At 42.6% G+C, this 13691-nt stretch overlaps 1 protein-coding gene across 9 annotated transcripts in view; it reads left to right on the forward strand.

Moving 5' to 3' along the window:
* Positions 1–13691, forward strand: part of siz (Brefeldin-resistant Arf-GEF family protein schizo) — a 389510-nt gene that overhangs the window by 212027 nt on the left and 163792 nt on the right. The gene's annotated exons all lie outside the window — the stretch shown is intronic.

The following is a 13691-nucleotide window of genomic DNA, read 5'->3' on the forward strand; positions in this document are numbered from 1 at the left end:
GAAGTTGAAGTAAAACTTGAAGGATGATGGCGATCAATTTGCTGCACAGTAGAAATGATGATGATGAAGCTGATGATGTCTTCTACTGTGCAGCCAATGATAGTATTTTACGTCTCTTCAGACGGAGGTGTCTTTTCCTGGGATACCTCTTCAACTTCTTCCTGGGACACTTCTTCAATTTCTTCCAAAGGCATAGTAGCAGGAGGAACTGGCTCTTTTTTGCGAGGCTGGAAGAACATTGTGATCGGAAGTTGCTGCCGCTGCTTCTTTTTTCGCTCGAAGAGCATCCTGTAGGGAGTCATGTCTTCATCGATTTGGTTGCAGAATTGCATTGAACGAACCATATCCTCGTCCCACTCTTGCGACAATTCTTTCAACTCCTTCGCAAGGTTGCAGAGCTTGGCAAGCCGTTCTAATGTTAAGCCCGTTTCTTCGACATTTTCTTGGGTCTCTTCCTGTGTTTCACTGTCTTCTTCACTGGCCGATTTCGTCAGGTCTTCGAGGTCTGCATCAGTTAGCGGCTGGGAATGGCAGTCCAACAACTCGTCGACATCTTCATTCGTCATGTCGCCAAACCCGTCACCTCCAATTATCGCAGCCAACTGCACAGATTTCCGTATTGCAGTGTGTTGAATCTCAGCAGGTGTAAATCCCTCGTCATCGTAAACAATCTGGCGCCACAACTTCTTCCAGCTCGCATTAACAGTAGCAGGTTTCATTTCTTTCAGTGCCTTCTGGATGTTCTGCAGGCACGTGGCTATTGTGCACTTCCGCCAGTACGCCTTCAAATTGAAAGTTTCATCCTCATCATCTTGGGCAGCATCCACACATGCAACGAGGTCCGCCAAGGTATTCTTCGTGTAAAGGCCCTTGAACGCCCTGATATACAGTATGCTTTACGTACGCTATTTTACGCTTGTTTTGTTGTAGGATATGTACAGTACTCTTATTCGAGATGTGATTTTTGCAACAAAGAATATTATTGGATGCAGTACTACGTACGTATACATACAAAAGATTCATGGAAAAGATGCACATCCATTACGTTTGTAGTAGTAGCCATCAGCAGCCTTGCACCATTCAAATATGACAAAGTCAGACTGCATCTGATTTGCGTTTCATGTTCGATTTAATTTTACTACGTATACTGAATTATCGTATGATCACATTCTCTTTTCGTGTTTTATTTCTTCCTGTACTGAATTATATGTCATATGTAATGCAATGAACCATCAGTAAAAGCAGATATTACTAATTATTAATGGAATTAACGAAATATATGGGATCTTCCTATATCGCGGCTATTTTCGAAATTTCCGGAAAATCCGCGATACTGTATATGTATATACATGCGTTATGAAAAAAATCCGCGAAGTCGTGAATCCGCGATAGTTGAACCGCGAAGTAGCGAGGGCTCGCTGTACAAAGGAAGAACAAGCCAAAAAATAATACATTTAGTTGCAAGAAAAATATAATGAAAATATGGAACATTAAAAACTGGAACTTCACAAGAAATCACCCAGACCATAGTTTTTTTGGGCTCGTGCCATGTCGTCCTGATGGAAGGTTCCTTTAGGTAGCTTTCTAAGGGATATTTGCTACAGTGATACTCCCAGAGAATTAAACCGAAGGTCTCCAGGATTCTAACTCCTGGCGTGAGTATCCAGTAAAGGATATTGCATAAAATCAGGGGACGTATACTAGACACATAGCAATCTTCACCCCGAATAGATTTAACTCTTTGATGTAAGGGGGAAGAGTGGCAAAAGAAGGGGGTGCCGATCTAGGTACCCGGTGGACCTCCATCCCTACTACTACCGTGACGCCATTCCATTTTTTGTAGCGCTACAAGCGAGTTGTGCTCCCACGTTACCTTGATGTTTTTTTACAAATTATTGGAATATTCATCATGCAATCCCCTGCATCTTCATCCTTTGGAAAGTTGAGTATTAATTCTTTCCTGTGTATAATTTTAGGCTCCCGTTTCACAGTTAAATTCCAATAATTCAAGTTTGTTTGGTTGAGCGTTGCCGAGAACCGGAGGTAGCCATTTTACGACTATAGTCGCTCGTTACAATCGCATTTTATTTAGTCAGTAGGACGACAATTCCCAGTATTAAGTTATAATATTAGCTATTCAGGCAAATTATACAAGTGGTGATTTTGCATACATGAATACTATTCCTCTTCCTATTATGTGACTTTACCTTACGTATGTGGCGGGAACCCCGGTGGTACCAACTACCTTGGCCAGGGATCCTACTAGAGCTAGGCTACGCTCACTCATATATACGTTAGTAAAGTAATTCCCCATGTTATCCTCACCCTATCGTTCTTTCTCGATTCGGATTATTTATATTCTCTAGAATCTATAGATATGTTACGATATTCATTCTCTCTCAGAGAAAAGAGGCTAAACCCTTTCTCCCTCCCTGGGTGCCGCCGCCACTACAGGCGGCAACCACTGTCTTTCTTCATCGCCGTCGAGTAGAACAAAGTTCTTGTTGCCTCCGGCTTTGACTTAAATAGTGACTAACTCAGGGTGCCCTTGTCTTGCCGCCGATGATGTCGTCAGCAAAGGAACCATGCTTCCTCTGGCACCGACGATGTCGTCAGCACAGGAAGCCATGGTTCCTCAGTTCACTGTTTAAGGTAGGCGGCATACCTGCCGCCACCTCTTATATCATTGAACTATAAGATCTCTTACCCTTCCCCTTCTGTCCTTTAGTGACATCATAGCTGTCACAAAACTCTCTCACCGGTATTCTGACAGTCATCCCGGCTTGCTAGGTTGACTGCGTTACCGGCTGGTACCAGGCCAGTAGCAGTTAGTTCAGCCGTCTCTGCCACCTTCCCCCTTACTCCCTTCCTTCAAAGGAAATGAATATTATTGGGGGGAAGATTGAGACGGCTCCTGACGGCTGCCGGCGGGAAACCTAACATACTTTGGGAAGTCCTCAGCTCTCCCTTAAGCTGCCATCCACATTCATTGCCGCCGACGTCATAGCCGGCGACAGGCCTTTTGTGGATTGGTGGAAGCCAGAATTTAACAGATTCTTTCCCCTTCCATTGGAACGTTCATTCTGGCAAGGAGACAGTAGGCAATCTAATAGTCCTCCTACACTTCCAACTGTTATGTTGACTCATGATAATAGAAAACTCTCCTTCCTTAATGCTTTTTCTCCCTCTATCAGTTAGTACCGCCAGGTACTAACCTAACACCGGCAGTGCCGCCGGCTAAAGTACAGTATATAGCTATACAGTAGTACACATGTTTTCTAACATACTCTGTGTTTCCTATTGCAGTCAATTGTTGGGACCACGATATGTTGAGAGTGAATATGCCCTCAACACCCAGATGGTTTTTTCAATCATCTGGACCTAAAAAATCACCGATCAGTAATAATATATACTACAGGTGGATAATGTTAGTATAGACACTTACTAACTCTAACCCTAGTTCCTAGAGTTTTTCTACCTTGTATTCTCCCTATCAGGGAAACTAAATTTTTAAATATTAAACTTAGCCGGTGAATACTGTATATATGTAGCGTACGTCTCTGACGGTCGACAGATTCCAAAAACTCGCGAGCGATCGCCATAATGGTTGCTGGGTGTGACCACCAGCGCTGACTATCGGCCAGATACCGCATATATTTCTCCAGGAATTCAGTTCTTCTCTGTCGGTGGTAATGACAGCATTGGTTCCGCTCGCGCTTAACCTCAAAGTTTCTACTGATTGGTGAAGTACTTGTTCATGGTTTTATTGCTTTCACTGTGTTGGGTTATCTTCGATAAAACTCTTGAATTACTTTTTTGATTATTGTTGCTGAACTTGGCTTTATTTTTGGACTTTCTTTGAAATTTTCACAATGGCTGACCCTTCTCCTGTCTATCGTAAATGTGCAAAAGACTGTGATAAACGTCTTCCTAAAGCTTCCATCGATCCTCATTCTATTTGTGTTAATTGCCGGGGTAAATCTTGTCAATTAGGGGATCGATGTGAGGAATGTATTGTTTTGTCTGAATTCGAGTGGTTGGAGTATGATAAATATACTCGGAAACTCGAAAGAGATAGAGTTAGAAGAAGCTCTTCTAGATCTCAAGAATTTTCCTCTTCCCATGCCCCTGAACCTAAGTCTCCTCCTGTAATGGTAGTTTCTGAACCCCGTTGGCACTAATGAACCTTCTATGCGGGATATGTTAATGGCCATTCAAGCGTTGGGTGAGAAGGTTGAATCGTTGGCCTCGGACAGGAATCAACTTATGTCCGACGTTAAGATTTTAAAGGGTCAAAGTGATAAAGTGAAAAGTGCAACAAATGTGTTTAGTGTTTTGCCGGAGGATTCGTCTGTTCGTGCTTGTCGCTTGCCTAGTCCGAGACCTCTTTCAGGCTCCCCTACCCCTGGGAGAAGGAATGTCGTAGGACCTAAGGGAGCAAGAGGTGTTAACCAACGAACAGATGTTCCCTCATAGGTATCAGACGTTGCTCTTCAAGCACGTCTTTACCATAAGACAGGAGAGACGAAGTTCTCCTCGTCTTCAGATGATTCGTCTCTTAAAAAACCTTGGCGTAAGGTTTCGAGACCGTTGAAGCGCAAGTCAGTCCCTTCAGGACAGGTCCAACGTCCTGGCTGTAGTCATTGGGACAGCCCCGACCGTATTCGGTCATCGGAGGATTACTCTCCTGCTAAGCGTAAATGTGACATTGAGTTCGAGGGTCCCGTTCAGTGCGATGACGTGCATGCACAGACGTTACCGACGTCACGATCTGTTTCGAGTTCTGTTGACCCTAAGTTAAACGTCTTACAAGATATGCAGTTAAAACTTTCCTCCTTATTGGAAGTTTACGATCATGTTCCTGTGCGTAAGGAACCTTTACTTGCGGTTCGTCACGGTACCGGCAAGCGTGATTCAGGTCTTCAACCTCCTAAGCGAGATTTGTCTCGTCGCTCTGACATTATCCCTAATGTCAGCTTTGCGGTTAAACGTGATTCAGAACGTGTTTCCCGTCAGTCACATCAGTCACGAGACTTTGAACTTCAGTTTCCGCAGTCACAACGTGACGTTGAGCTGCAGTCACCGCAGCCCCGACGTGACGTTCATCGGCCGACTCTGTTGACCCGACGTGACGTCGAACGTCAGTCGCCACAGTCTCGTTTTGACATACATCATCAGTCTCCACTGTCCCTTCGTGGCGTAGACCATCAGTCTTTGCAGTCTCGACGTGACGTCGTCCCCTCGATTTTTTCTGCAGCTCATTTACAAGTTGATGTAGCCTGTCAGGCTTTGCTGTCTCGTCATTCTGATTTTTCTCCGTGTCCCAAGACTTTACCTTTGTCAGATGATGTTCCTTCTGAAGAAGTTGATGATCCCCTTTCAGCTAATGTTCCTTTGGGGATTCAATCAGAAGGGGAGGAGCCTAGGGTTGTACAGCAATCCCTTGACTTTAAAAAGATTATGAATATCTTTAGGGATGTTTTTCCCGATCATTTTGTTACTGCGGCTCCACGTTCGCCGCCGTCTGAATTTACTTTAGGCATGATTTCATCGACTCCATCGACTCCATCGTTTACGAAGTTGGTTCTCTCTCGCTCTTCTAAGAGAGCCATGCGTTTGTTGGGAGACTGGTTAGTAACCAGAAGAAGTTTAGGAAAGTCTTCCTTTGCCTTTCCCCCTTTTAAATTGGCCTCTCGTGCGAGCGTCTGGTATGACACAGGAGAAGTTCTCGGCTTGGGAGTTCCTGCCTCTGCCCAGGGAGACTTCTCAAGCCTTGTAGACTCTTCTCGTCGTCTAGCCATGAGACGCTCGAAGATTTTCTGGTCTTCCATAGAGCTGGATTATCTCCTTAAAGGAATTTTTCGTGCCTTCGAGGTTTTTAATTTTTTGGATTGGTCCCTGGGAGCCTTAAGTAAGAAGGTCTCTTCATCGGACAATGATGTTACTATTCAAATAATGTCTTGCATGGACAAGGCCATAAGGGATGGCTCCAATGAACTGGCGGCTACGTTCACAGCAGGAGTTCTTAAGAAAAGAGAAGCCTTGTGTTCTTTTCTTTCTGTAGGGGTTACTCCATGTCAGAAGTCAGAACTTCTTTTTGCTCCCTTATCGTCTGCTCTGTTCCCTCAACATCTTATTAAAGATATCGTGGCATCTCTTGCTCTAAAGGACACGCACGATTTGGTGGCCAAGACTGCGTGCAAGGTTTTGCCTTCTTCTTCTCATACCAACAAACCCAAGTTTGACAGGCCAGCTGCAAGGTTTATTCCGCCTTTTCGTGGCAGAGCCCCCAGCAGGGGAAATTCTCGTTCAGATAGCAAACGAGGTAAGAAAAGAGGATCCAGATCCTCCCGTGGCAGAGTCTGACTGCCCACGGCTTCAGACAGCGGTAGGGGCCAGATTGACGAACTTCTGGCAGGCCTGGGAGAAGAGGGGTGCAGACCGGGAGTCAGTTTTGTTGCTGAAGGAGGGTTACAAAATTCCTTTTGTACGAAGACCTCCGCTAGTGAAATTTCCGATAGACCTCTCTCCCAGGTATCAAGAGGAGACAAAGGGACAGGCTTTGCATCATCAAGTTTCTCTGGTGGAAATGGAACAGAACTCCACCCCATTTTCCAGAATTCTTCCAACACTCCACCCCCTTGTTAGATGAATATACCTCAGAACTCTTGAACAAGAAGGTAATAAGGAAAGCGAAGTCCATCAAATTCCAGGGAAGGCTGTTTTGAGTTCCCAAGAAAGACTCAGACAAACTCAGAGTCATTCTAGACTTGTCTCCACTCAACAAGTTCATCGAGAACAACAGGTTCCGGATGCTTACTTTGCAATACATAAGGACCTTGCTAACAAAAGGGGCGTACACAGTCTCAATAAACCCAGCAGATGCCTATTGGCATCTTCCAGTGAGTTGCCCTTTCTCCTACCTAGGATTCAAGCTACAGAAGAAGTTTGTCTTCAGAGCATTGCCCTTCGGACTGAACACAGCCCCAAGGATATTCACGAAGCTAGCAGACACAATCGTCCAGCAGCTACGCTCCGAAGGAGTTCAAGTGGTAGCATTTCTTTTCTGCAGCCAGCCAATAAGGTGATCCAGTTCCTGGAACACCTGGGCTTCAAGATCAATCGCAAGAAGTCTAGCCTTTCCCCAGCTCAGGAATCCAATGGGACTTAAAGACACACCACCTCTCCATTCCATCCAAGAAGAGGAGAGACATAGCGGGTTCTGTCAAGAGACTAATCCGTCATACGAGGATTTCAAGACGCCAACAGGAAAAAGTATTGGGCTCTCTCGAGTTCGTAGCAGTGACAGACCCGGTGCTAAAAGCAAGTTTAAAAGATGAGTCAGGAGTCTGAAGAAGATACGCATCAAACGCTCGACGAGATCAACTAAGGTTGACCCCGACCCTACTGCATACGCAGTTAAGGCTATGGTCAACAGCCAAGAACCTAGCACGGACAATTCCCCTGCAACCACCACAACCATCAGTGGCGATACACACGGACACCTCCTTGGAAGGATGGGGAGGCCATTCTCACGAGAGAAAAGTGCAAGGGAATTGGTCACACCAGTTCAAAACCTTTCATATCAACATTTTGAAAGCTGTGGCAGTTTTCCTGATGTTGAAAAAACTATCCCCTTTCAGAGCAATCCACATCAGATTGGTCCTGGACAACGAAGTGATAGTAAAATGTCTTTATCGACAAGGCTCGAGATCGCCTCACATCAACCATGTGATATTAGCCATCTTCTACCTGGTAAGGAAGAAGGGATGGCACCTGTCAGCAGTTCAGCTACAAAGATTCCGCAATGTGACGGCGGACGCTCTATCCAGGGGAAAACCCATCAAGACAGAATGGTTCCTAGACGCAGACTCTTTCTCCTTCATCTCGGAAAAAGTCCCGGAACTGCAGATCGACCTCTTCGCAACGAGCGACAACAAGAAACTACCTCGTTACGTAGCCCCTTATATGGACCCTCAAGCAGAGGCGATGGACGCCATGTCCCTTGACTGGAACAGGTGGAATCGCACTTACCTTTTTTCACCAACCAATCTCCTGCTAAGAGTCCTCGACAATTCAAGATCCTTCAGAGGGACAGCAGCAGTAGTGGCCCCCAAGTGGCCCAAAAGCAGTTGGTTCCCTCTAGTTCTAGAGCTGAAACTGAAGCTGTTTCATCTGCCGGATCCAGTATTATCTCAACTGGTCCAGAAGTCGATTGTCTACGCTTTATCCTCAAGAACCAACAACCTACATCTCATGATTTTATCGCCCTAGTGGCGAACAAAAAGTTTGGAATCTCGAAGGATAAAGTTGACTTCATCGAAGAGTATAAGTCAAGTTCGACTAGGAGACAATATGAATCGTCATGGAAAAAATGGGTTTCCTTTGTGAAAACAAGGAAACCGACAGAAATATCGATAGATTTCTGTCTCGCATTCTTCATATACCTACATGAACAAGGCCTGGCTTCTACTACGATTACCTCATGTAAGTCGGCCCTGGCTAGACCACTTCTGTACGCCTTTGAAGTGGACCTCTTTGGTGAAAGCTTTAATTAGATCCCAAAAGCATGCACTAGACTCAAGCCAGCAACCCCACCAAAGCCCATCACATGGTCTTTGGACAAAGTCTTGCACTATGCTTCGAACATAAACAATGATGATTGTACTCTAAAGGATCTAACACAGAAAGTCATTTTTCTGTTTGCAATAGCCTCAGGGGCTAGAGTTAGTGAAATAGTGGCCTTATCCAGAAATGAAGGCCATATTCAGTTCCTAGACACAGGGGAACTGAACCTTTTTCCTGATCCTGCCTTTCTTGCCAAGAATGAGCTACCCACTAAGAGGTGGGGTCCTTGGAGAATCTGCCCACTGAAGGAAGATGCCTCTCTGTGCCCAGTAGAGTGTCATAAGGTCTATCTTTGAAGAACTTCAGACTTCAAGGGAGGACAGCTCTTCAGAGGCGAAACTTCAGGATCCAACCTATCCCTAAGACAACTGAGAGCGAAGCTCACCTACTTTATTCGCAGAGGCGATCCTGACAGTACACCAGCAGGTCACAATCCAAGGGAAGTTGCTTCTTCGTTGAACTTCTTTCAACATATATGGACTTTTAAAGACTTCGCTCATACACTGGGTGGAGATCATCCAGGGTCCTCTACAAACACTATGCGAAGCAAGTACATGAAATAAAACATTTTGTGGTGGTGGTGGGTAGTGTTATTAAACCCGTCGTCTAGTGCTGCGATGAATAGTGGACTGTTTTGGGACTTTACAGTGTATCGGGTGTATAGATATACTTACCTTCTAGTGCAAATCACAACGATGATTATCATACTGTTTCCCTTTTGTTCTTACGGATATACAAACTTTAAATCCTTATAGTTGAAGTCGACACTTTCCCTGCAGGGGGCAGGAAGCCCTAAGCTAGTTCCAAGCTTGGTGGATATGACCAATAATGGTAATGTCATATATACAGGTCTAGCAGACCATGTAAGGAACTCATTCAAAGTAAAGGCACTTATACAAACCCACAGATGTAGTACTTTCAAGTTAATTCTCTGGTAAGCTTCTATCAGGACTACATGGCCGAGCCCAAAAAACAGATATGTATATATATGTATATATATGTATATATATATATATATATATATATATATATATATATATATATATATATATATATATATATATATATATATATATATATATATATATATATATATATATATATATATATTATATATATATATATAATATGGTTCCGTAAGAGCTTTCGTGAAGAGATTTTTTCTTGTAGCGAGTCGATTTTTACATGTAAATAGCCTAATTTGTTCCAGACCCTAGAAAAACACCACATTAAATGATTATAAAAATTACAGTGGAACCTCTACATACGATTGTCCTAACATACGAATTTTCCATCATACAAAGTAAAATTCGACTAAATTTCTGTCTCGACACCCGAAGTAATGCTCCAACATACGATGTAGATCTTGTCTACGCCGGTAGATGGCAGCACGTAAGAGGGACGCCATTGAGCGTCGAGTGCTCAGTTCTCTGTTCTTGTGTGTATCGTGTGGTTGTCCTCTGTTTGGTCTGTTATTAACAGTGCTTATTTTCTTCCTTTTCTCACATTTCCTTTTTGATTTTACCTATAATCATGGTGCCTAAGAAGCTAAGTTTCAGTACAGGTAGTGGTGAGAAAAGGAAGAAGGCAATTCTTTTATTAGAATTGAAGCAAGAAATTATAGAAAAACATGAGAGCAGTGTGCATGTGAGTGATATGGCTAAATAATATGGCCAGAATAGGCCTATGATCTCAACGATCATCAAGCAGAAGGCAGCCATTAAAGCAGATAAACCATCGAAGGGGATCACCATTATTACAAGACATCGTTGCAATACCCTGGAAGAGATAGAATGCCTTTTGTTGATAGGGATAAAGGACAAAGAGATTGTTGGCAACGATCATATGTGAGAAGGGCCAGCGTGATGAACAGAAAGAAAGAAAAAAAGTGAAGCAAAGAAAACCAAGATAGCTTTAACAAGCTCTTTTAAAAAAGTCTTCTCTTTTTCTGTTTCTCTCTAAACATAGCATTAACATGTTCTTTAAATAAAATCTCTCTCTCTCTCTCTCTCTCTCTCTCTCTCTCTCTCTCTCTCTCTCTCTCTCTCTCTCTCATTCTTCTTCGCTGTTATAGTGTTAGAGACGTCTATTATTTTTTTCCGAGAGAGAGAGAGAGAAAGAGATTGAGATTAAAAAAAAATGTGTTTACAGTACATATGATTTTTAACAGCGTCAACGAGTTGAAAAACAATTAAATGTAACTAAGAAAGTAATAACAGCTAATCTGAATTCCTTTATTAACAAAAACAAATATTGATGCAAACACTCTCGTGTGCGTATGCACAAACACACACAGGTGCAAGAATTGCTACGCAGTAAGAAACAGACGGTAGGGGAGGAGGTAGAGATGGTGACTGCGATAACGTACCGTAACTCGTCACTGAAAGTAATGAAACTTAAAAATCAAAAGAAAAAAAAATGTAAGAAATATGAAATATAAAAATAAAAAAAAAAATAAATAAGCTAAGTTAGATTAAAGTTTCCGTAGTGTAAGTTACGGTACGTTATCGCAGTCACCATCTCTACCTCTTCACCGATCGTGTCTCCTTCTGCGTGTGTGTGTGTTTGCGCATACGCACACAAGTGTGTTTGTATCAATATTTGTTTTAGCTAATAAAGGAATTCAGATTCGCTGATATTGTTTTTTTAGTTACATTTAATTGTCTTTCAACTCGTTGACGCTGTTAAAAATCATATGTATACAACACATTTTTGTTTAATCTCTCTCTCTCTCTCTCTCTCTCTCTCTCTCTCTCTCTCTCTCTCTCTCTCTCTTTCTTTTCAGAAAAAATAATAGACGTCTCTTAACACTAACAGTGAAGAAGAACAAGAGAGAGAGAGAGAAAGTATTTATTTAAAGAACATGTTAACACCATGTCTACCTTCTCGCCGATCGTCCGTCTCCTCCTGGTGTAGCAAATCCTACACTTGCGTTGGCCTGTCTCTAAGGTAAAGTGACAGTAAAACACATTTTTTGTATATTATTTCTTTATAATTATATTTTTTACATGCTTCTTTCATTTTATGCAGTTATATTATTGTTATGTGTAATTATATGTAGTAATTTATTAAGGAGTTAATATAGGTTTTTGGGGTGTGGAACGAATTATACAAATTACAGTGTATTCTTATGGGAATATTTGCTCCAATATACGAAGCTGTTTCTGGAACGAATTAAGATCGTATGTAGAGGTACCACTGTATATTCTTCCCTAAATGTGCTAAATATATGAAAAGTGCTGTATTTTAATCATTTAACAATAAGTTAACATTAATATTCTGAAAAAGAAGTGTTTAATTAGAGCAAACAGTAGAAATAAGATAAAAAAAATGTGGAACCTTACCTTTGGAGTGAGGCGATTGTGCGGGGTGGTAGATGTGGATGAAAACAGTAGAAAACATTTATGTACAAGTGGCAGAAAACATAAACACTTAACTTTACAAAACAGATTTATAAATGACAGAAAACATTAACACTTAATTTTAGGAAACGCATCTACAAATGGCAGGAAATATTAACACAACAATAAACTTAAATTTTTTTGTTTTATTTTTTTTTTTACTTTACGTTTTCTATTTTCTAAATTTAATTACACTACGTATTTTCTTCATCACTGCCACTTTTCTTTCGTTTTTTAGTAGGCGCTTGGTCTGCTACCAAAGGCCTCTTACTAAAACAATCATCCAAAGAAACTTGTTTCTGCCTGCTTCTTAAAATTTTCCTGAAATAACTCGGGCAAACTTCATTACAGTACTCAAGCTCACAACCTGTGAGAATTTTTTTTCGGGTGTCTCTTTTCTACGAGAGTCACCATTTTAAAGTAGCCATCTAGAACCTCTTTAATTTCTGCCCTTGTCACTGGCTCATCCTCTTCCCCCCCGCTGTACTCTTCCTGAATGACGTTCACTTGAATGGCCTTCAACTCCTTCAGGTCATCCGCCGTAAGTTCCTCTTGGTGCCCCTCATTAAGCTCATCAATGTTGGCCTCATCAACTTCCAGACCCATGGACTTCCCGAGTGTAACGATCTCGGCAACTTCCGATTGAGCATCAGGTTCAGGATTGTCAACATTTTCGGAATCGTCTTAAGTTTGGCCTACGTGGAAGCCCTCGAAATCTCATGCGGAGACTGCATCAGGTAACAGCTTCCTTCAAGCAGAGTTCAAGGTGTGCCTTGAAACCTCCTACCAAGCTTGATCGATCATTTTGAGGCATATGACAATATTAAAATGCCCCTTCCAAAATTGACGATAGGTGAGGTTTGTGCTCTCAATGATTTCAAAACATCTCTTGAAGATATATTTCGTGTAGAGTTTCTTAAATTTGGAAATCACTTGCTGGTCCATGGGCTGGAGGAGAGGGGTGGTGTTCAGTGGAAGATAGAGAATCTTGACAAAGGAATATTGTGGTGCAATATCTTCATGGAGGGGAGGAGGGTGAGCAGGGGCATTGTCTAGTACCAGCAGGCATTTCATAGGGAGGCACTTCTCTTTCAAATACTTTTTTACAGTCGGGCCAAAACAATTATTTATCCACTCGATAAATAATTTTCTTGTTACCCAGGCTTTTCCATTAGCCCTCCACAACACGTTTAGATTTTCCTTAGTGACCTTGGTGGTCTTGAAGGCTCGAGGAGTATCGGAGTGATACACCAGCAGGGGTTTCACCTTGCAATCATCACCGTTCGCCAGCTCATGATCGTCACTCACCAGCGTGTCACTATTCACCAGCTCATGATCATCTCTCGCCTACTCGTATCGTCACTCGCCCAATCGTGATCGTCAATCACTAGCTTCTGATCACCGTTCACCAGCTCGTGATCGTCACTCATCAGCTGTCTTCCAGGTTGTCCCAGCAACTGCTTCCAGTACCTGATGTGCCCTTTACTTATGATCGCCTGCACTTCAAGACATACAACAAGGCAACCCAGACCTGTTTGTTTCCAGTTTCGGCTCAGTTCCAATCTTCTGCCTCTGCAAGCAGGTTTTTCTGGGCTCGAACCTGTGCCGCCCAGTGAATAAGCTCCATTTAGCACTTATTCTTAGGTAATTTACTGCTAAATA

The sequence above is a fragment of the Palaemon carinicauda genome, chromosome 7, assembly GCF_036898095.1.
Source record: "Palaemon carinicauda isolate YSFRI2023 chromosome 7, ASM3689809v2, whole genome shotgun sequence".
NCBI classification, from domain to species: domain Eukaryota; kingdom Metazoa; phylum Arthropoda; class Malacostraca; order Decapoda; family Palaemonidae; genus Palaemon; species Palaemon carinicauda.